Source organism: Triplophysa rosa, linkage group LG13 (assembly GCF_024868665.1).
Source record: "Triplophysa rosa linkage group LG13, Trosa_1v2, whole genome shotgun sequence".
Classification (NCBI taxonomy): domain Eukaryota; kingdom Metazoa; phylum Chordata; class Actinopteri; order Cypriniformes; family Nemacheilidae; genus Triplophysa; species Triplophysa rosa.
Genome location: NC_079902.1, coordinates 21,867,000 through 21,891,066, shown reverse-complemented (window position 1 = coordinate 21,891,066; position 24,067 = coordinate 21,867,000). Strand labels below are relative to the sequence as shown.

The 24,067-nt window shown below is 38.7% G+C and overlaps 1 long non-coding RNA gene across 4 annotated transcripts in view; it reads left to right on the top strand.

Annotated features, from left to right (window-relative positions):
• Positions 1-2,488: 2,488 nt before the first annotated feature.
• Positions 2,489-24,067, top strand: part of LOC130564095 (uncharacterized) — a 41,820-nt gene continuing 20,241 nt past the window's right edge. For 3 of the 4 annotated variants that reach the window (XR_008964199.1, XR_008964198.1, XR_008964200.1), the window contains exon 1: positions 22,109-22,523. This is a non-coding gene — a long non-coding RNA (uncharacterized LOC130564095). Of the gene's footprint in view, positions 2,749-6,803; positions 6,903-8,895; positions 8,992-22,108; positions 22,524-24,067 lie in introns of those variants that run through there. The other variant, XR_008964201.1, reaches the window with a different exon arrangement.

The following is a 24,067-nucleotide window of genomic DNA, read 5'->3' as shown; positions in this document are numbered from 1 at the left end:
TTTTTTTATTGTCCAATTAATATCAGTCAAACTGCAGTTGGTTTGTTTAGATTTAAGCCATAATAACTAAAAAAATACAGCTAACTAACACAATAAAAACATGATAACATAATATAAAAACATGATTTTTGAAAAAAATTAGAAAACGGCGTTATGTCATATTGGAACCAAACTCTTCATATTTATATTTACCAATAATGTACGTAATAATAACGTTTATATACATGTTATACTTTCTTAAATATTTGCATGTATGTGGATGTGTTTATAACTACAAAATTATTATGCACAGTACACAGACAAATATTATGTAAACACAAACTTTGGATGCATTTAATCGTTTGACAGCCCTAAATAGATTACAACACCAGTCAAAAGTTTGGACAACAGAGTCAGATTCTCAAGATCTATTCCCAAAGATATACAGATGAATGCTTGAGTGAGTTTTCTAGACAAATGTAAATGATGTGCTGGTTTTAATTGATGAGCTGGATGGACTTTCAGCCATCTATTCTGTTTTTTCCTACATGACTTGAAGGCTTTCGTTTGTTATTGTTGTACTTTTTCACATGCATGACGTTTGTCCTGACTAGTCTTTATTCCTTTAATTTCCCTGGAATATGGCGATAGTCCGTGCGGATTGTGCGCATGAGTCAGATCCACTCAGCAGATATCTGACGGCTGACGCGCTCTTTGAGGTAACCGCGGTGAAAGGTTTTGACTGCCGGGATGAAAGTTTGCGAATTCCGGAGTGCCGCTCTTTCTCGTGTTACAAAAACGAGGTCAATCCACTTGTCCTGACTGCACTAGAGTGTCGAAGCCTGAACCGCGATCTCACGTTCGGCCGAAGCGAAAGGCATTTCCATGACGTTTGGCAGCCATGTTTGTGTTCGCGGCGTCTGAAGATTAATCCGCAGAATCCACTGTTGCTCTACAACTGGTTTAGCTATCATCGCTCCTACAGTTACAGACTGATGGATCCGCGTTGGCCTCTTACGACGGTTTGGGAAAAGTTTATGCTTTTCTCGCCTCGAGACACACGCAGTTGCTTCCTCGAGGCTTCAAATCTCACCTGAAACCCGACCCCGCACATCTGCGCTCGCGATCCGTGCCCAGATTCTTGGCTACTGTAGCAAAAGGCTTGTTTTGTTCCACTGTAATGCAACTTCAATACTCCTCTGCCCGAACCTTCCATAAAAATGTCAAGAAAGAAATATCTGGATTAAGCCCAAGTGAAGTAGTGTTCGTTTTCAGCACATTGATGTGAGGTTGTCCCGTCGCGCGGGCCTCGCTCGACCCAGGAGGAAAACGCATTAGTCGAGAACGCGCCTCGGTAACCGGATACGGAATAAAGGAAGTACCTTCGATATAAAGCCGGCAGATTTATGAGAGGGTTTATATATGGCAAGTTGGTTCGCTTGATTCGTCTGTCTTATGTTGTAAAAGAGAGGTCAGTGATCCGTGCAGGTGCTCTCAGGCTAAGCCCAACTCGCACAGCTGCACAAGTGCTTCACACACACCGACAGCTCGAAATATCTTAAGCTGGTTCTGCGTCAGAGATTTTATTATCTAAATAAAAAATAAAGGTCATGTAAAAGTTTTTTTTAATACACTCCAAGTTCAAATGTATTATTGTTACTGTACATTACAGATTCTTTCGATCAAAACATTGTTTCATTTTGTGAGGCACTTGTACATAGCCTAAGTGGTTTTAAAAGAACTGTATTTAGATCAAAGCAGGATGTTTGGATGTGACAGTTATATTTACCCATTATTTTGTCTTGATTTCCAGTATACACACATCTAAACGTTGTTAAATAAAGATACATTAACTTGAAAAGCAAAGCAAAATAAAATTCATTTTAATTCGTTTTTTTTCATAAAACAAGACTTAATGCTTCAAACATGACAAATATCCAATGAGGAAAATGAATTTAACTCTAAGGAAAAATAAGATTTTTTTTCTTACTCAAAACAAGACTTAACTGTAAATCAAGACTTGAAATAAAATGACTCAAAATATTAAGAATGTTTAGATATACTGGAAAACAAGGCAAAGATATTTTTTGCAGTGTCAGAAATCTGGTTGTAAAACTTATATTTGTAAGGTTGTAAAGTCATTTTTTATATAATATTTGGTTTATAATAAAATATTTGTGTGCCAGCAGTTTTTAGGCATTTAGCATCTTAAGCGACTTGATGCAAAAACAAAAGCAATTCATCTTAAAGAATACAAGATATGCTATACAAGATATTTTTAACTGTTTACGATTTCATATCCAGTATCTTTTTCACCAGTTAAAATTCATCAGAATTTATATAATTTTGGGGGGGGGTTCCAAGGTGACACAAGACTTGACGTCTCACTTTAAGTCACAACCTGCTGTTGTTTTCTATATTGAGTTCACTGAGTATATTTACAAACCTCTCTCTCTCTCTCTCTTTCTGTGTTACTCTTTCATCCTCTGTCACTCTGACAGGTCTGTTGAGTGCTTTGGGGATGGGCGCTGACTCCAGCGCGTTTGACATGGATTTGAGGAGTTTCTGTATAAGTGCTGCACCATGAAGAGCTGCTGTCTCACCCTCTCAGCTGTCTCACCTCTCCAGTCACCGCCTGTCGGTCCCACGACTGACATTTTAATTCCAACGCACGCCCCCACCTCTTCCACTTGTCAGCCCTCGAACCTGTGCAGGACCTGCACTGACAGCTGGTGATACAGAGTGCTTTCTAGAAAATGCAGTTCAGAGGTGTGTGTGCATGTGTGTTTGTGTGTAAACAAGTGAAATTGAAAGAACCTGCTTTTGTGTGAAGAGATCAGAAGGAGGAAACTGTGTTGTGTTAGGAAATAACACTGAGCTTACATTTTGGTGACCGTGCTAGTGTTGGTTGTATAGAAGCTCTTTTATTTGGTGGATAGTTCACCAAAAAATAAAAAAAATTCATAAATATTTTCATCTTCGCCTCATTTTAAACCTGTATCTGACTCATTCTTCAGTGGAACACAAAAGAAGATATTTTGAGAAATGTCCCAGTTTTATGTTCATATAATGGAAGTCAATGGGGTTCATTGTTATTTGGTTATCAATGTTCTTCAAAATGTCTTCTTTTGTGTTCTGCAGAAGAAAGAAAATCATACAGATTTGGAATGACATGAGGGCGATGAACGTATTTTCATATAAAAGTATTTATAAATAAGATTAGTTTGGTAAGACATGATGATAAGTAAATGATGATTGAATATACATTTTGGGCCAAACCAAACCCATTTCCAAACTTTCAGGCATTTAGGCATTAGGCAAGAGGTTTAAAGTGAGTCTTGTGGTAAATGCTTTTAGTAAATATAAAGCCAACACACCCTCATCGTACACACACACTTTTAAATCATTAAAGCAGTTAAGAGAAGGCGAGGAATGTAAACATGTCCTCTTTTATAAAGCTTTTGGATGCGTTATTCTTCCGCTTTTTGACTTCGGTTCAAGAGTAAGAACAACAGGGACATTTTTGCGAGAAGTACCCATATATGCTGGTCTTCTGTGCCTGTTTCCTGAAGTATAAGATAACACTAGATGCAGAATCTATTAAATAGTTTGTTTTAAAGGCTTCAATGAAATCATTTTAAAAGTAGGGAATATTTAGAACCAAGTGGTGAAAAAATCTATTTTTTCAAAAATATTAAGATCATGTGAGAGGTGCTTGCCCTTGATGCTACAGTGCGATTTTGCTATAGTTTAATACTTTTTTTGTTTAAATCCCTAAACCTGAATTCAAGCCTTGTACAAGCAATTTGCCTAGCTGATACATAAAAGCTATTATTAATGACTTTTTAGGGATAGTTCATCTAAAAAATCTTTCATCATTTATTCACCCTCATGTGCTGTATGGCTTTGTTTCTTCTGCAGAACACAAGCGATTGTTGGACACCAAATATTGGGCCCCATTGACTTCCATTGTATGAACACAAAACCACTGAGACAATTCTCCAAATATATTCTTTTGTGTTCCACAGAAGGAAAGAGTCAGGATATGTATGACATGAGAGGGAATAAATGATGACAGAATTTTTATTTTCAGGCGAACTATCCCTTTACGTCAACAGAAGATTCAGGAACCTGTCTCTTGGCGAAAAACACCTGATTGATTTACCATCTCTATCCATTAACTATTGAGCCATAAATCCGTTTTTCCACACGTTTAACTTCACGCATTCGCAACCATTAGCCGCTAATGAATTAAAAGACGTCTCAGCACCCGTGAGAGAGTCTCCTATCATCAGCCTCGTGCAGTTCCGCAAAACTGAACGTCTTTGTAGCGCCCTCATTTGTTACTTGGGAAATGGGAAGATTCTGATCTCCGGATGAATGCTTAGGATGTGAGGAGCCCTGATGCTCCGTGATGGTTCGGTTGATGGATGGGGCCCGGGGTTTTTAACTTCACGCTCAGCCCGACAGACCCGAGGCTGTAGGCCCTTGCGGAAATCTAAGCCACCACCATGGCTCTGTTTCAGAGTGCTGGTCCTCAGCCGCTCCGGTGTCAGCGTATCGTAGACACCATCTTCAGCTGTTTGTTAAATATGAGTAACAGATCCTTCAGACTCTTTGATGATGTGTTAAAGATGTCACGTCCTGACATGCCTCATCCGATGATCCTTTGAAAACCCGTCTCTTGTTGATTAATCCTCGGTAAGATTTCAGGTAAATGTTGTGATGCAGTTTGCGGTGCCGTTTGACACGTGGATAAGGGTTCGGTTTTGAAGAGCACAAAATTGTAAAGAAAAAACATCTTGAGCTATAGATATGCAAGTGGAGATGTGACAAAGCACTTTGGATTCAGACTTTATTATAATGGTAATGATTGAAAGTTACGTTCTCTGTGGTTCTCTTGGCTCTGCATTCTATTGTCTAAGATGTTTCTCTACGGCCCGCTGTCATTCTCGTGCTAAATCGATTGATGTCGCTCAGGGTGTGATCGGCCAAATGATGCGGCGACGACAAGCGTGTGGACATTTGTTTCATCTCTATGATAATGAAGCCCTTTGGGGTAAAGTGCTTATTCTAAATAAATCCAGTCCAAGACAACGTGTAATTTTTACAAAATCCAGCAGAGTGGCGAATAAATGATGCAAATTTGCTGTTAATGGCAATAATTATAACCCATTAGAGTCCTGATGCTCTGGGACTCCAGCGAGGATATAAACTAAATGAGGCTTTTCCTAGAAATATTTCAGTTTGATGAGTCACAGGCTTTTTTCGTGTTAAAATCAACGTCTTGAACGTTTGAGAAGCGCGCGTGTGTGTGTGTATGTGTGTTTGAGGGCGTGTCATGTAAAAGGAGGTAAAATGTGTTTGGTCCAACACTGAGGCAATCAAAAGTAAATTTGTTCTGATTATGTGAGGAACATGATATTCCTGCAGCTGTGATTTTCCATCCAAAAATCCTCCTCGTTTCACACACCTACCAACATGAACCACACACGCTATCGTGCACGCACATGCACACACTGACATATCTGCAACTGCACACATAATGTATGCATGCACACAATCTATATATTTTTCACAGCACAGAACATTCTCAGTTGTGTCAATTTAATCTCAAAAGTTTCTCCTAAAATTGCATAGGAGACATTGAAATAAATGAGACAACAGATGTATTCCATAAAGAGTTTGGAGGTGTACAATGAATGTATATTGCGGAGGTAAAATAATCTGGATTTGGGTAAATTTGATGAAAATATTCATATTGAGATCTTCAATAATATTGACTTCTGATTGCTGAGTTCATTTTGAGACATTGTTGACATTCTCTTCTGAAACTCGGATGGAGACATTTGTGTGATTTCTGGATTTATTAGCAAAAAGTCTCATTTAGAGAGGAGCATACAGTATTAAAGTGACTTTTGTTTTGTTTTTACATGTAAAAAAAGAGTAAGTTTATCTTAAATAGATAATTGACTGACATGTGTTGGCAAATACTGATGACACGGTGTGTGCAAACAGCAGCACGAGTTACTGGGAACTGTGCAGATTTGTGATTAGAATCTTTGTCTAACCATCCGTAGTATTTTTTTTACCCAGAAAAGGCAGAATGTAGTTACGCTGATAGTTTACATGCTACATAGTTTCTCGAATAATACTGTGAATATCTTTCTATGATTTAATGTTGCTACCTGGCATATTTTGGCAGACGCTTTGATTAGTTCTTTCCAAAAGTGCTTGTTGTATCAGCCTGTACCTCGCAAACACATGCTCCGCACATACAGATAAAAACCCCATGTGCCCTCACTCCCAGAAGTTACTTTGGAAGCCAACCAATCAGATTAAAGCTTGTCAAGAAAATGCTTTTCCAGTTCCAGCCTTGTGCATCCAATGGTCATTGACGGTCCATGTCAGCATTGAGTCAAAAAGGGACGAACAAATGTCAAATATAACCATTTTCTGGATTCGTCCCTTTTTGAACCAACGCTATATGTTCAAAATAACCCTGCAATTTTTAGAGTGTTGTTGTGTGTTCAGCTCAATTGGTATATCATTGTGTTTGCACAAAAGTCATGTGGTTGATTCCCAGAAAACACACACAGCGATAAAAATGTATTGTCTTGAATGCAATGCAAGTCACTTTGAATAAAAGCGTCTGCCAAATCCAATGTACTAATGTAATGACACAGATGTTAAATTTGTTGCAGGAAGCTAACATCACCCACAGGCTACTGTCACTTTTCAAATCCAACATTTAATACTTTAAGCCATTTCTGTTGATGTGCATATCACTTCTAATCCCTCTTTTATTTTACTCATCTATGCAGAACGGATTAGACGCTGATCAAAAAGATGAATCCATCTGTGAATGAATGAATGAATGTTTGCGATCAAAGACAGGCAGCGACGTGCAGCGTGGCCTTCAGGTAATCTTATGATCATCCACGAATCTTGACTCAGCTTCCTGGCTCCGTTTTTATCCGTTGTGAGGTTACGATGTGATAGTAGCACAACACGAAAAGTAGATTTCTTTAATATCGATTTTTTAAATACATGCACTGACTAGTCATTGCATGTATTTACAACATCAACATTTTTGTTGAAGCTTGTCCAGTTCTCCAACACCGTCGTCTTCGCTCCGGCCCATCACGTTAATATGATAATCGTGTTATGAGCTGTTGCAGTATGCATGGCCACACGATACAAAACGACCTTTCGTCCCCTTTAATTCTCTCTCTCTCAGTGCTTTTGTTCTCGTGCACACTCTCCTCGGCCTCTCTTCATTAGAAGCTGTCAGTCACCTCCCTCACGTTGGGGTTTTGATCACGGCTCGGCTGTCAGAAATGAAACACCTTAGCTAAGCGCTAAACGCTTCATCTCAGCGCTGCAGCCGAAGTGACAGAGCTCCAATAGCATTAAGCTATTCTCTCCAACACAAACACGTTTACGGGCAAGTTAAGAAGCATCTGGTGTAATGGCAGCAAGTGTCAGAGATCTGTTTTGTCTTATATTCTGACAATGACCTTTTTCTGTTTTATCACCTGGATACGGTCAGAGAAATCAAACCCTGCTTAAAGAAACATGTTTGTCAGCGGCATTTCGACAACGTTGGAAGGATTTGAAGGTGCTTTAGTGGGGTCTTAAAGGCCATCGCTGCAAAGGAGTGACAGCCATTCATTTATCGTTTCATGTGTGCAACGAATACAGAAGTTTCTCTCAAAATGACATATATGGTGAACGTAGAAACAATGTGGCATCTCACTGCTAAAGATAGCCTGAACTATAAAAGTTAAGGTTCATAATTCATAACGTTTTTTGTTGAAATAAAGAAAAATCTGTGATTGAATATTATCACAATATCAGATTTTTCACTTTGTAATTATTGTGGCCTTAAGAATTCACGGTAACAATTAGGGGTGTAACGATACGCTCAGCTCGCGGCTCCGTGCGATAGAGGGGTTTACGATTACGATTGCATCACGGTATTTGTAAAATTTCTACAAATATGAAACTGACACTCAAATCCCAAATTTTTTCCAAAACATTGGATTTTTTAGTAACTAGTTATTAGGATTAGTTTTTTAATTAGTTATTTTGTTGAATTGTCAACATTCAAGGTTTAATTTAACCATATTTATGTAAACTAATAAAAACTGAATAGAATGAAAGGTATTTTAACATATATAAGATATTCATATCTCAAAAAATATTGCCATAGCTCTACGACACATATCTTAATGTTTTTGTATTGCGATATGCAATAGTTCGGTATTGTTACACCCCTAGTAACAATATTATCACGATATCTATCAGCGCCCCTAATTGAGCAAATACAATAAAACAATCGGTCTCCTCACCCTTTCCCGATTTGCAATGGTAAGCTTATACAATAACTTGAGCTGTCGCTTTGACGTCATTTGACTATAAGTTTGTAAAGTAACCTGCAAATTTATGTTTCATTCAGAGATGGCGATAGATGCAAAAGTTATGGCTTTCAGAAATATTAAAACTTAAGATTTTTTAATGTGTTTGTTCAATTAGGTGTGTTACAATATACTGGTATTAAAAATAACCGTGAATTGGAAACCATGACTATTGATATGTGTTAATTCTACACATGTGATATTGTAAATAATTCAGCAATCATTTAAAGTTTTGCCTTAATTTGCATTTATCCATTTGGCAGATGCTTTTATCCAAAGCGACTTACGTTGCATTATATTATACATTTGTATCAGAGTACGTGCAATCCCTGGGATCGAACCCATGACCTTGGCATTGCTAGCGCCATGCTCTAACCACTGAGCTACAGGAGCTAAGCTTAATAGCCACGCAATTAATGTTCTGCAGTTTTTTAAATATTTGTTGACAGAGATACCATGTTTTGTTTATGCTATTTGAACTGTTGTTTTGAAATAGTTTGCTGTCTCTGGAGCGTAACGTTTGGTTTACCCCAAGACCGCAGGGCTGATGGCAGCAATACCATTAGAATGAGGCAAAAAGTTGAAATTCAAGGTAAGACGTGATTTTCATTTTCCCAAAAACGATATAAAATGAGCAATTTTTCCAATTTTGTACTTTTATAAAATAACATATGGTTTTACTATAGTAGTTGTAGCAAATACGTTGGTTTTGCTACAGTTACCATAGTAATCATGGTATTTGTAGTAAAACTATGGTAATACAAATAGCAATTAATCTCTTAATCACTTTTACTATAGTAAAGCCATGGTTATTTTTCCTAAATGTACAGTACACAGGAGTGAATTCAGTTGCTCTGTGTGTAAACAGAACGAGACTCTGAAGCAGAGTGACATATGTGGATATTTACATTTATGCATTTGGCAGACATTTTTATCTTCATGTCCTCTATAATAAATACAGGAAAAAATAGTCATAACTAATAATACGTAATTGTTTATTTGCTGCAGGCATAATATATAGGCCCTACTGTTTGTGCAGCACTGTTTTGGTTGTCTGTTTGGACCAGGTTTAAATATAGCTGTATAATTCGTGAGCACAGCTCCACGATGCACCGTTAGCTCGCGTGGAGCAGAGAAAGCTAATCAGGCAGCAGGTATGTGCAGCGGGAGCTAACGTGATTTAGCCCGCACGCCGAGCGGATCCTATGGCTCGTAAGTGGCTGTGATGGATGATCGGATCCCCACACTCGCACGCGCACACACACACACAGACCGCCTCGAACCCCGACCGAGCGGTGCCGACCCCTGCGTGACATCACCAGGCACCAGAGCGTGTTTCTGTTAGCCTGTAAGTGCTACCGCGTCTCCTCCATCAATAATGCAGCGAGTTGAGTTGTTGTTCCTCGGCAGTAAAGCTCACATGAGTGCAGCAATTAAGACGGCACGACCTCCGATCGTCTCGAGCTTCATCCCACAGCCCGGGGCGATGGATAGTATCTGTCCTCTCAAGGGCAGCTGAGGATGGTTTTAAACAGAGGACCAGAGACCATCTGGCTGCGGTAACCTGACTAAACATTGGTGAAGAGGAGATGGTTTGGGCTCACTGTTGTCCTTTAAAACAGGGATGTTTTCAGAAAGCAGTACAGCTTTATCCCACTGTAGGGTGCAGAGATAGGGAAGCTGGAAACTCTAGTATGGTAACAGACACAGGGCACTTTTGACCCGACTGGTTGCTTCTAGCAAGCATTGGGAGGAAAGAGCATTTTATGTTTATGAGAACATAGTTTAGAGAATCTAGGTAACCTGTTCATTTGCTTTGCCACTTTAATATGTTTATTATAGATTTGGATCATTTTATTCTTTTCTTTACATAATACATTCTGTATATAACGATTTGCTACTACCCTGGCAGAAGCACTTTTGTCAATTTATGTTAATCAATAAAACTGACATTTTGGTTAAAGAAAATATCGATGCTGTCCTACTCAAACCTCGGCTGTCCAAATTCGCTGTTTTCAGGAAATGCATTTTTAATACTTTTTATTAGTTACATATTCGCAAAAGCTGGTGACTAATAATAATGATTTATTGCAAAAACTGAAAATCTTGTGATATGGAGATACAAGGTTTCAGAAGGACAGCAGCGATATCTGAGGTGTTGTCTTTGAACGTGCAAAATTTCTTTAGACCCCCACAACAAATATGGGCAACAGGATGTGATGCTCTTTGTTAGAAATAAAAATAATGATACATTCAATAACGCATTGCATTAAGGTTGTATTTGTTAACATTAGTGAATGCATTAGCTAACATGAACAAACAATGAACAATACTTCCATAGCATGTATTCATTCGTTCTAATACAGTTGTAAACTTAAAGGGATAGTTCACCCAGCAAATAAAATGCTGTCATCATTTACTCACCCTCAGATTGTTCCAAACCTGTATACATTTCTTTGTTCTCCCAAACACAAAGGAAGGTATTTGGAAGAATGTCAGTAACCAAACAGACCTCATCCCCCATTGACTCCCATGGTATTTATTTTCCCTACTATGGCAGTACATCTGTTTGGTTACTGACATTCTTACAAATATCTTGCTTTGTTTATGGCAGAACAAAGAGATTTATACAGGTTTGGAACAATCTGAGGGTGAGTAAATGATGACAGAATTTTCATTTTTGGGTGAACTGTCATTTTAAAAGTTGTAACTCTTAACTTTCGTTATTGCACAATGAACTAATATATTGTTCGTTGTAATTTAATTATATTCACTATGTCTAAAGTAAGTCTTCTCAAACAAAGTAAACACCTTGACTGCAAGATCATGTTCTATGCAGGTGTCGCGAAGAGTGTCAGCACTTTCATTTGACAGATATAAAGTGTGTGAAAATGAGTCGACATGACTCAGTCATTCACACCATCTGTGCTGTGAGCAGAGCTGTGAAGAGATCATCGTTTGCCATATTTACATTTGTGCGCCGATGTTGCGTAACGTTGTGAAATCCATCGCTAATCTTTTATCAGAGGATGCGTTTGGAAGCGTTAACGGGAGTGGCCATTTATAACCCAACATGAGTCAGTGAATCATTAAGAATGAACATTAATGTAGTGTATTTTAATGGAGACTTGTACACAGATGTGGAGGTTTTTAGTTTCAGAGCTGGATCAAAGTTCATTTGTATCCTGCCAGATCTTGCATGTAATTGAACTTATTTAGTTCATAGATGCTTGGACATGTTTGCTGCTTTAGAGCTCTGAATCTGACGCTGTATCTTTAAACTGATGTCTTTTATCCAGGACGTGCTGTGTGTGAGATGCAGGATTAAGCGCTTCTGAAAGGGAGATAAAAAACCACTTACAGGCTCGTGAAACGGCACTTCAGCCGCGCAGGAAAAACACGGTTTTCAGGGCACGTTTGTTTTCGAGATGCGTTTTGCGAGACGCTCTGGGGCAGCCGTGAGACATTTAATTACGCGGAGAAGCAGAGAGAGGCGTTTTCATCAAAAGTTGTAATTGCGTTACCAAGAAAAGTCGGTTTCCCCGTTTTGTATTTTCCTGATGCTGTGGTGTCAGTAAATATATACCGGGGCTGGAGAAATTACGAGAGTATTTGCATCTCTCCCCTCTCGGCGCTCTCGACTTGAACGAAATTAATTTGAGTGAAAATAAGTTATGGAAATGCCAAAGGAGGAAGTTAAAGGATATGAAAGAAGGATTTATTTTGTCTTGTTGACTGCTCATGTGCACAAATACCAATCTTGTGTCAGTCTGAAAGAGAAATTGTGAAATGAAATGCGCATTGTCACGACATTTTCAGCGACTCTGAAAATCCATTCACGGGAGTAGAATTCAACGTCGATTCGTCTCGGTGGGTACGTGAGGTTATTTCCTTTGATTCGACTTTGAGCCTCATTACTTAGGGGTCTACTGAGAGACCTCATTGAATTTTTCACCGTTATTGGCCCGTGTCATTTTAATATCAGACTGCGCAAGTGCACATCGGAGACCGATACAACCCGGCACTTCACGCTTCGTATAAACAACGTCCAATCACGTCAGATCTCTCCTACTAGCCGCAATAAAGCCTCGCAGACATAACAACAGAGTTCAGACGCCCCAGAAGGGCCTTTCAACGGTGGCAGCAAGCATGATCCATGTCTCAATACCGTCCTGAAAAGCATGCTGGGAGTCCGCCCGCTCCGCCAGCAACTAATTAGACCACCATAATAATCGGTGCTTCTGGAAGCGGTGCATCATGGGAAACGCTTACAGTATTAGCCCCCGCTGGTTTGTGTTCATCTTTACAATTCGCAGGAGTCACATGACACGGGATCTCATCCCTGTTATCCAACTCCACTGTTGGTTCTTGGTAATTTGACGGGGAGAGGAAAAAATATTCAAATCATATGTAATTGTTACATCGCAATAGGGAAATTAAGCGACATGCTACAAGGGGCTGCTCCAATTACTGGCCTCGTTTAAAGCAATTGAAACGACTTGATGATATTATAAAAGTTTAATGTCTGTAAGCGGAGCTATAAACGTGCGGAGCGATGACGGTAGGAATACTCATTTATCACAGGGACTTCGGCGTGAATTACAGTCATTTGCTGGAACGGCTGAAGTTGCGTGAAGTGTTACTTGTGGTGTTGAGTCTGTTCTGTCTGTGGTCTTAGATTCTACAGAAATACGTGAATTTCTTAGTATTTCTGTCTTGTTAAATATCGAAACATTTTGAAATCGGTGTACATTTACTTGGGAAGCAAAAATGGCTAGAGATCGTAAGTCAAGAATATATATCTGCCAATAGGATAAGATCAAATAAACTTACTTTAAGGGGCAAACAATGACAATATAGACAGATAGATCGACGGATGGACAGATGCAGTATAGATAGATGGATAGACAGTAACAAATCGTGACGGACCATAGTTTTTTTTTTTTTCATTTATGACTGACCCTTGCACACAGTGTCAGGTCATTTTAGTGGTTGTCAAGGTGTTGCTATGTGGTTGCTTACAGTTCCAAGTCAAAAGAGGCCATTTTTCAGTTTCCCAGTCTAGATGTGGCTTATGTCCTTCGCTGTACGTTTATGGGATTTTCTTTTGCCTGTTTTATCCCCACCTGGACAAATATTGAAAGTAATACCCCTCTTCAAGTCTTATGATTTGAGGTATTACTCATGTCTGTAGCACAAACGGGGCGAAACGAGTTCGCACTAAAAATAGAATAGAGCCCCTTTATTTATTTATTGTCGTGCTAGAGGTTTGGGCTCGCGGTGTGTGCGTGCGCATGTGTGTACTTCGGTCATGTCTGCTGTCGGGTTTAACGTGTCAGTAGCTCCACACTTTAGTGTATTGATCTGTCCGAGCTCTGTCATGTGAATCCTGCTGAGAAGTGCTCGTGTTTCTGTGACAACTGTGGCCAATCTGCCAGGCACCCCGGTTTAGAAACCTCAGTCATTAGAGAGGTCACACCGTCTCCTGAGGGACAAACGTCTATGATCTCCCATAACTTACAATATGAAAGAACCACGAGGAGCCTATAGAGGGCCGTGCAGAGGCTTTGCTGATAAGTAGGAAAATAATCCCACAATGCATTGCGTGGAAGATCCAAAATTGCGTATGTTCAATAAGCAGCTTTCTAGCTACCTAGTTTGACTTTTACATTCAGCCTGTAGCCCAGGGCTAAGGCAATCAAATCTAATGTCAATGTTCTCTCTCTGTCTGTCGTACACACACAAATGCAAACGCAAGTATGCACGCACAATGTAATGAAGGTTTAGAACGTTTAGAAATAACCGATTAAACCTTGATTGAAAAACAAGATTTGCTATTTACAGTAAGATTCTTTGGAAACCAGCTTCTGTTTGTCAGTGACGTGCCTGACATATCGTGTTAATGGTCATGTTCATCATATTTACACAGAAACTCATTACATGCATGAGAAATGAGCCTGTAGCTCACTGCAGTGATGGATGTGTCCTAAGGTGCCGCGTACATTTCCCAGACTACATTTGCAGGGCTGCACGGGAGCTGCTTTAAGAAAAATCACATTCACAAGGTCAGTGCATGTGTGGACGGCACCTAACGGTCATTATCACCTGTGAACTTTTTGATTCTCTGAGCCACACCCAATCCGAATGCTCCGCCCCTTCTGTGTTTTTTTTGTGGATGCAGACAACGTTGCTCCAGAGGCACTTTCTGTTTACGTTTTTTGGTAATGTGTTTATAACAATTTTTTTCCGCAAAGTTAATCGTAAAGATGTTCACTTTACATTTTCAGATTCCGTTCTTAATCTGCTGTTGGTTGTATTTTGCTGTTGTGTTTGTGTGCGACTAAAACAGGAAGTGCTTCTGGACCACCATTGTTTACGTCTCGTGAAATGGTCCGTAGACAAATTCACACGGATCTGACAAACGCCAACAAATCTGTTCATTTTAAACACAACAGCCAACTTTAAATTTTGTGTACACTGCCAGTCACTTTGCATTAAAGCGTCTGCCAAATGTTTCAATGTAATGTAAATGAGTGTGTGATTTCGTATTGAAAAATGAAGTCACTTGAACACACACCGCACATCGTAATTATCACTTCTGAAATCATAAGAACAGACTTCCCAGGAGAAGCTGAAAGCAGCGTTAGAAAGGGGAGATGTTTCTGGGTGAGGAACATTATATCAGTACCATAATGTTGATGCAGCTGCTTAGGTCTGTCTTGATCATCGTCAGCCATATTATGTGTGTGTGTGATGAAGGGAATAAGAGCTGAAGGAGTTAAAGGAGAATGAAAATGAGCGAGATCAATGAAGAGGGAAGTGCAGAGATTAAGAGAGATGGGCAGAGTGAGAAAGGAGGAGATTAATCTGAAACCGGAACGAGGGATTTGAAAAATGAGCCTCCGTGTAGCGACACGTTAGACTGACAGAAAATATGCGAACGCTGAGGTGCATTGACGTTGAGTGGATGTCACACAGCTGTGGGCATCCCGGATAGCCACCATCACACACACACATACAGTAGCGGTCAAACATTTGGACACACCTGACTGAATTTCTATTTCTCATCACCATAGAGATATTTTGTTAACATTAGTTATTGCATTAGCTATATCATGAACTAACAATGAACAATTCGTGTACCACTTTTATTCATCGTTGTTCATGTTCATGTCAGCATTTACTAATACATTTTTAAAATCAAACTTTGTAACTGTTTACATTAGTTTGTGCCCTGTGAACTAACATGAATATATGTATTAACATTAATTAACAAAGATTAGTAAGTGCTGGAAAAACTATATCGATCATTGTTAAATCATGTTAGCTATAATGTATTTACTAATGTTAATAAATTCACCCTTATTGTGAAGTGTTATCAATATTTTCACCTAAAGGCTTGAGATTAAATGTTTGGGTTTGTGTTGCAGACAATTAAGGAATGACATTTTTGGGAATGGACTGGGATAGTTGTAGTTGGACTGGATAGGTAAATAATACAGCTAACAGTGTCCAGTGTACATGAGATGCCTTTTTATCTTGTTAAAAAACGTCATAGGTGGTTCCTCAAGAAGTTTCAAGAAATATCCACTTTAAAGATTTTTCAACATACAGTAAGATCATTTTAATTTGTTTAACATTGTCATTTTGGTCTGTGTTAAAACTAAAGGTGCAAAATGATGCCATAAACTCTTAAAAATAAAGGCATAAAGTGTTCTTCACAGCAAGCAACCCCATAGAAGAACCGTTTTTGGTTCCGCAAAGATCAATTCAGTCAAAGGTTCTTTAAGGAAACATCTCTTTCTTACCTTTTTATAATCTGAAAACCTTCTTTCGCCACAAAGAACCTTTTGTGAGACAGAGAGGTTCTTCAGATGTTAAAGGTTCTTTATAGAACCATGTAGACAAAAGATGGCATCGTGAAGCACCCTTATTTTTAAGAGTGTAAGAACCATTTTTTGGTTGTGTGGTTCCATAAAGAACCATTTGCAGAACCTTTCCTTTTCAAAACAGGTTCTTTGTAGTGAGAAAAGGTTCTTAGACCGTAAAAATGTAAGAAATAGTTCTTCTTAGAACGTTTGACTGAATGGTTCACTGGGGAGCCAAAATGGTTCTTTGATGGCATCATTGTGAAGAACCTTTAGTTTTAATATTGAATACTTCTCATCCTTGCATTTCACTATTTCAGTGTTTTCCTACCATTGTCTTGATTGAACCCTTTAAAGCAAGTAAAAAACACCAACCCAGAAACCCCTTCTTCTTCTTGATATTGATATCAGTTCAGCATTCCTTTTCTTAAAGTGCTTCATTGATTTGAAGTAAAAAAGAAAACAGATTCACAGAGGAGCTTCTCCTTTTAATGCGACACATAAGATTGTTTGTGTTTAATGAGTTTAAACAGCACGGTCCTGTCTCAAGAAGAAAAAATAACGGCCCATTCATTTATAAATGAAATGCAATGCAATGAAATTTTCTAGATTTCTCTGACTAAAACCCATAGTAATAATAAGGAACGTGTAGGCATGCTTTCCATACGTTTTTTTTCTTAAATGCATTCTCAGCATCAGACATGTTAGCCTGTACTTTAACAGTCATTGACAAATGAGATGATAGCATAGACATGAGGGTAAATCGCTCAACCCACAGTGAAGAAGTCAGACTAACAGGTTGAGATCTTATCATTCTGTCTTTTCACTTTAAGGATGGATGCTTCGTTGCTTCTGTCCGAGACAATCTGAAACTGCAGCCCATCATTTCCTCTCAAAAATGATGTATTTAAATCAAGATGGTGAAACTCGGCATGTCAGTAAAAGCCCTTTCTGTTTGCATGATCTCTGTACATCATGAGTTAAAGTGTGGCCATGTGTGCCTTCTTGTATGGATAAGAGCGGAAAAGTAAATCCAGGGTTAAATGTCACGAGGGTGAGTAAATGATATCATTTTCATTTTTAAATGGAGGAATGATGTGAATGAGGGTCAATCAGACACTACTCATGAAGGAATGATTGATCACTTGGATGATTGCACCAAGAAAATGAGGCGGCGAGTGTGACTGTTAAAGACGTCTCGAGGGAAACATCATCTCTACCTTCGGCCACTGGGTCCTTTCAGAAACGCAATCCGCATCCGAGACGTGGAAGCATTGATTTAGCACTTAGCTCTTGCGTCCCCCATGAGCGCTTATCATTTCTGGCCCATCGCCAGCATGGAGGCGTCAAACTTACTAATCGATTCACAGAACTTTGAAGACGTGGAAAGTACCATAAGGAGAGGGGGGAGGGATTGGGGGTGGACTTGTTTGATCAGGTGACAGAATAGTTTCGGAAAAATAGTCGGTGAAAGAAGTCAACAGATGGCACGCTGACTCCTATTTTGACCAGTTTACTGAGATAACCAATGGTAACTGTGTGATTCTGAAAGGTGAAGTGTGTCATGGGTTCAAACCTAGAAAACAGACATGCTGTTTAAAAAAAATGATACATCGATTGCACAGTATGTTACTTTGGACAAAGCCAAATGAATAGATGTAAATGTAATGTAAAAAAGTGCTTAAATGTATCCATCTATATTTAAACCAGAACGGGAGAAAGTATTTAGAATGTAACCAATGTTGCTCTGTGGTCCTAAATCATCGCTGTGTTAAAGGGATTCGACATGTCAGATTTTCACTGAACCAATGACTTTGGAGTGAGCGATTGTGTACACAATGGAAAACGGTTGTATTGGAGAAAATCATGATGCTTTCATTTCTATTTTGTGCTGCTAGTGATAAAATGTTCAGACCGTGGTAGAATCAGCTTTTTCACAGTCTGGCAGATAATGTGAATCAATTCCAAAGAGTGACTAGTTCTGTCAATCGATTAAAAAAATCTGATTAATCGCACATTTTTTCTGTGATTAATCACGATTAATCGCACATAACATTAATGTTTTTAAATATACTTTTGCATTCTAATAATTTCACATTTAATCTCCAAATTAATGTAGAAACAACAGATTTCTTTAACAGCATCATTTTATGAATGAAAGTCAACATCTGATATTAGTACTGCAACTGATGTCTCCATTAAATTGATGATTTTTTCTTTATTTTCAATTCAATTTTCTTTATATTTATATTTTAACATTAATTATAGCCGTTCAACATATACAGTATAACTGAGAGCTCTCATGTCTAACAGGTAGGAAATATACAGAAATTGAATGAAGTTCTCAAACACTACAAGCTTTAATGCTTAATTCTAAATTCAATACAGAATTAAAGGCCCCTTTAAGAGCTGTCTCTTTACGCAGATCTGACGCCCTTTCCCATTTTCACAACTCTTTGCATTCATTTAGGATTTTATTTAACACGTTGAAATCTGTGCTTACGAAAATGCTAGACAAAACGGGCTTTCTGACATAATCTTGTGTGGTTTTGTTCATTCAAGCACGAAAGAGAACTTAATACTGATGTGCTGTCTGACAGAGATTCACTGACGCAGCCTTTAGCCCGTGACTGTGTACACCAGACGGGACCGCTGTCGCGTTGTGTTGTGATGCTGAACACGTCAAAGCAACTGTTTCAAATCGCACTTAAATAGTTTAAAGGCCTTTACATGAATAAGAGCGTGATAATATAATGTAACGCTAGACAAAGGATGACAAAATAAAAGGATGCTGCGTTAATTGCGTTAAATATTTTAACGCGTTAATCTGAAAAAAGAAATTGCATGCGTTAGCGCTTTAACGTTGACAGCCTTAGTTATTTACAATGTTCCTTGACTGACTGAATTCAAGACTCTGAGGTCTTATGATTTATGTTGTATCGTCAACATAAACATATCTGACATTTGGCAAACAGGCCGGGTATGTTTCAGGTGTTTTAGGGGCACCTGAAATTTAGAGATTCCATAACGGGTCAGACTTTTTCTTGACAGTTAATGTTAAATATTTTTTGTTTGGATCTGTAGTGCTCATAAAAATCCTAAGAAGACTTAAAAAAATAAAATCACTTTTATTCAGATGTATTCACTTTTGCATGCATGTAGTGTAAAGTTCAGCTTTGAGGAATTTAAGGAGTCTTGCTAAAAAATGACACATGACACATGAACAAAGCTCAGGAGAGTGAATGTAAAGTATTACTAAATGAGAGGATCAACAAACATTAATTGATAAAATTGTCAATGTAAGGATGATTTTCTCTTCGTTTTTTCTTTTATGCTGCTTTTTTAAAAAATTTGTATATTTAAAACCCATATTACCTGATTAGTGTAAGTTTTCCTTTTTGACACATAATATTGTCAAATACCGTAAAAGTTTTGTATCATACACCTCATTTTTTGGTTGGGGCATTGAAAGCAAATATTGTGCAAATGTGCCGCTCAGGACACATTTGAGGGCCACCATATGTACTATATATAATAAATACAGGATATAAATTCTGCAACAGGGAAATTACGAATTTTCTGAATGGTTCATATCTGTGTGCTTTTTATATACGGTACGAGACCAGTGTGGAAACAAGGAACCTGATATAACGTCAGTACTGAGCATTGGGTGAATTCTGCCTGATCGTTCTCATTGATCTTTAAAGCAACTATAAAAGCACCATTGATCAATTACCATCACCCAGAATACAGCTCATTTACCAAATGCCTGCAAACAAGTTGCAAATGAGTCCATTTAAAAATGAATTAACCCACCAGGCAGAAATATTGAAACCTGAAGATGTCAAGAAATATGACAGATGAAGTGTGTAATGACAGATACGGATCTTTATGTGTTGTCTGTGTGCGGCACAAAACCAGCATGATGTCCAGATATGGTTACAGTAGGTATTTGTATTACCTTCCATCTATTATTAAAACATCTTTAATGGTGCTTACAGGAGTGCGCATTTCTTGTAAAGCGTCCTATGATGTATCGTTTTGTCTTATAATGGGATTTTGTCTGCGATTTCTTATTCTGAAGCACTTTTAAAAGCTCTCTCTGACAATAACAGAATCACATGTGGTTTGATTTATAAACGAGCTTCATGTTTTGGATGTCAGATGTCTTGTACATAGATTTATCCTCGTGAGTTTCAGTTCCTGTGTTTGAAAAGCATTTGTTCAAAACTCAAAATTGTTTTTCGACATTTTTGCACAGAAACTTTGCATGTAGCTTCTCGGCTGTGAACACAGTTTGCATTCGACGGACGCTTGTATCCAATTGCATTTAAGCTTTACATTTATATGTACATTTGTGTAAATATGGGCAAAAATACCTCTAATGTCTATTTTTTATATTATCTTGCAATTTCATCTCTCATGTGATTATGAACAGAAATCGTATTCATCGTTCTTATCTGCAGTGTCTCCCAGATCAGGTGACAGCAGTTCAAGCCGCCGGTCAGGTGACGTCTGCCTGCCCCGGCCCGCAGCCGCCCTGCCGCCCCTCCGCCCCTCCGTCGGTGTGAATGCACCGCCATTACTCTCCATAAAAGATGATGGATTAAAGTCTGATAACACACGGGGCGGCAGCGCTGCTGTCTGAGTTCTGCTCATAAGAATGATGAAGTGCTCTGCGTTGCCCCGGAGCCCAAACACTGCTGTTGCTTGTGGGGGAGACGGCAAAGAAAATCAGGTTTGGAGAGAAACCGGGGGTTCCCAGATCCTCATGCTGTAATGTATGTAGAAAAAGTGTTGGCTTACAACTGTAGTGCTTCTTTATGCCTCAGCATAATGTTTGGATAAAAGTAAAAGTCCTGTCATCTTTTATTCACCCCGGTGTAGTTCAAAATCGGTTTATGACCCAATAGAAGATACTCTGAGAAATGTCTCACGTGTCCATACAATGGTGGCCAATGTTGTTTGGTAACCAACATTCTTCAAAATATCTTATTTTGTGTTATGCAGTAGAAAGAAAGTCATAAAGGGTGTAAAGCGACATGAAGGTGAACGAACGATGCCAGAATTTTCATTTTGGTGTGAACTGTACCTTCAAGGTTCATAATTGTGAAAAAAACAGCTAATGTATTGTACACTAAGCACCGGGAACTAGACCCATGCATTACACCTGTTATTTGAGTCTTAAGGAAGTAAAAGCAGTTTATCTTGTCAACATGTGTGATTCGAGACAATCCTATTCATCCGCCCAGCCTGAAGCTCTGTGCTTTGTTTCTTCCAAACATCTCCCACCGTTTGGCAAGTTCGCGAGTTTTTCGCTATTTTGTGAACAAGATCACCAGCTGCCAAGCGCTTTCCGTAAAGAGGCGCTTTTTATTTTTCTTATTTGTCACACGAGTGATTAATCGTCACTTGACATGGAACTGGAAGGCATGTCGAAGCAGCTCCTGTGAGATGTGTATGGGTTTGTTCCTGAAGGGAATTCTGACACGAGGTTAATCTCTGTCAGAGAACCATTTACAGGGGCAGAAACACTGTTTACACAGCATGAGGGTAATTAAACAACCATTACCTGTAAGTGCACGTATTTGTGTAGCTGAAATGATCTTATTGTTGGAGCGTTCGTGTCATGAAGTTTGCGGCGGCGCTTCCTTTAATGTGGGAACCGGAAAGAATATGTGAAGGTTTATGCTAGAAAATCTCTGTTCCCTTATGTACGGTCAAATCAACGCCTCCATGTGTCATTCACCTCCTCTCACCGCCATTAGCGTCTTTTGAAGCAACGCGTTCTCATCCGTGCGTTCGATGACGCAGCGCTCATTCATCTCTGTCACGCAGCTGAAGCGTTTCGTCATTTCAGAGCAGATTTTTTCTGACGATTAGACGTGTTTGGTTTAAGTAACGTTTTGTATTTTCGTTGTCTGACCGCGTGAGACATGACGATTCATCCTGCTTGACGTGAAGAGGGCTTGAATTTCAAGAGGAGATAAATAACTGCAGTGTGTTTGAGTCAACATCAGATAATGACAGCTTGTGTTTAGTTTTCTTTCAGCTAGCATTTAAGACATTGTAAGGTGACGGAACGAGTATGGGTATCTAAACCCTTACACAGTTTAAAGGTGCAGTTTGTAAAAACAACAACAATGGCGTAGCTCGATGACGCTGTGAAGGAGTGGGGAATGATGGGATCTGTTGTCTTCAACTCCACCGCTGGTGGCCATCAATCAAACGGGAACGAGAAGTGTTAGCAGATGAGGTAAAGTTTGATAATTGTTGCGAATAATTGTGGTCCATAAATAAGTGACTGCTTGAAACAAGTTAGTGGCTTGCTAGACGCTAGACACTGCTTCCGCATTTGTCCACGACACTTGTCATGCGGTTTCTACGTCAGTAAAGGCGGTAACAGAGGGGAACTCGGATCTGACGGCATTGACAGGCGACCGCACAGACCCGTGTCACTGTTTAGAACGGCGATTTTCTCACGATTTACAAGTAGTTGTAAACATTTGAGATATTGTAAGTACTCAGCTGAACAAAATATATAACACTAGCTTAGTGGTTTTTTGGATATTTTACTGCAAAATTGTTACAAACTGCACCTTTAAGGTGACTGTAAATATGCAAATGTGTATCCTATGTAATCTTGAACATCAGTTTGAAAGATTTTGGTTTGTTTTTAACTAAAGTCAATAAGATAGCTGTACTTGTGTGATTCTAGATTGATTTTCAGAAACGTGCAAACCTGGTGGCCATATTGGTAATGCTTTGGGCCGCTGTTTTCAGTCTGTTGTATTTGTAATCAAAATATATTTGTATGTTTGTGTATAGTTACGTTTGTATTTATAAAGGTAATTTGAAGAGTTTATTTGCAAAAACGGAGAACTCTGTTTTTAAAAAATGTCAAAAATCACGTTTTTAGTACGTTATCGTGTTTTATTGTGCAAGCTATATTTTTTTGAGGTATTATTACATAATCAATGTTTTTTTTACATTTTTTAAAACTGAGTTATCTGTTTTTGCAAATGAACTTTTTCATTTGTTGATTGCTCTTCACCTGTCGGTTTTATGCAAGTTTACATCACTGGGTATAAGCAGGGGGTGGAGTCCATGTGGGAAGATGGTTTTGGAGTTGGGACAGGTGGTGTCACAGTTTTTGACCACTTTGTTATTTTGCGTTGTGTGGAATCACATTTGTTAGCTGTATAATTTGAAGTCAGACGTATGTTTTATTAAAGAATTTTGAGTCAGATGTGCTTTTTATTCTACTGTTTACAAAAGGCTGACACACAGCCCAACACAATCTTTTGAATGAAAATTTTCGCCACTCTTTTTACTAAGTAGATATTTCATATCAATTCAAAGGATGTGACTTTTACAAAAAAAAACATACAAATATTTATAAAAAGCAGTAATGAAGGCCCACTCTTAAACCTAACCCTCACTTAAACAAAAGCAGATTGCAATAAAATAATCGTACGAATTAGACACCTCATAAAATGGTTACGAACTGGCATGAGATTGTGTTGGACTGAAGGAATCATCAATTTCAGGAATCAAATGTGTATCCTTAGAAATAAGGCATAATAAATTCTGTTTTAAATCCATCAGCATCATGCAGCGCTCTTGTCATTTTTGTCTGGTTGTAACGCGAAACGCCAACATGGGAATAATGATGTACATCAGTCTCAGTTATCAGTTATATTCTGTAAAACTGAATCTGTTTTAGTCTGATGAGTGATCTTTGTGAAATATATTAATATACGAATAGTTCCAGCATGTATGTGTGTTCATTAGTACACG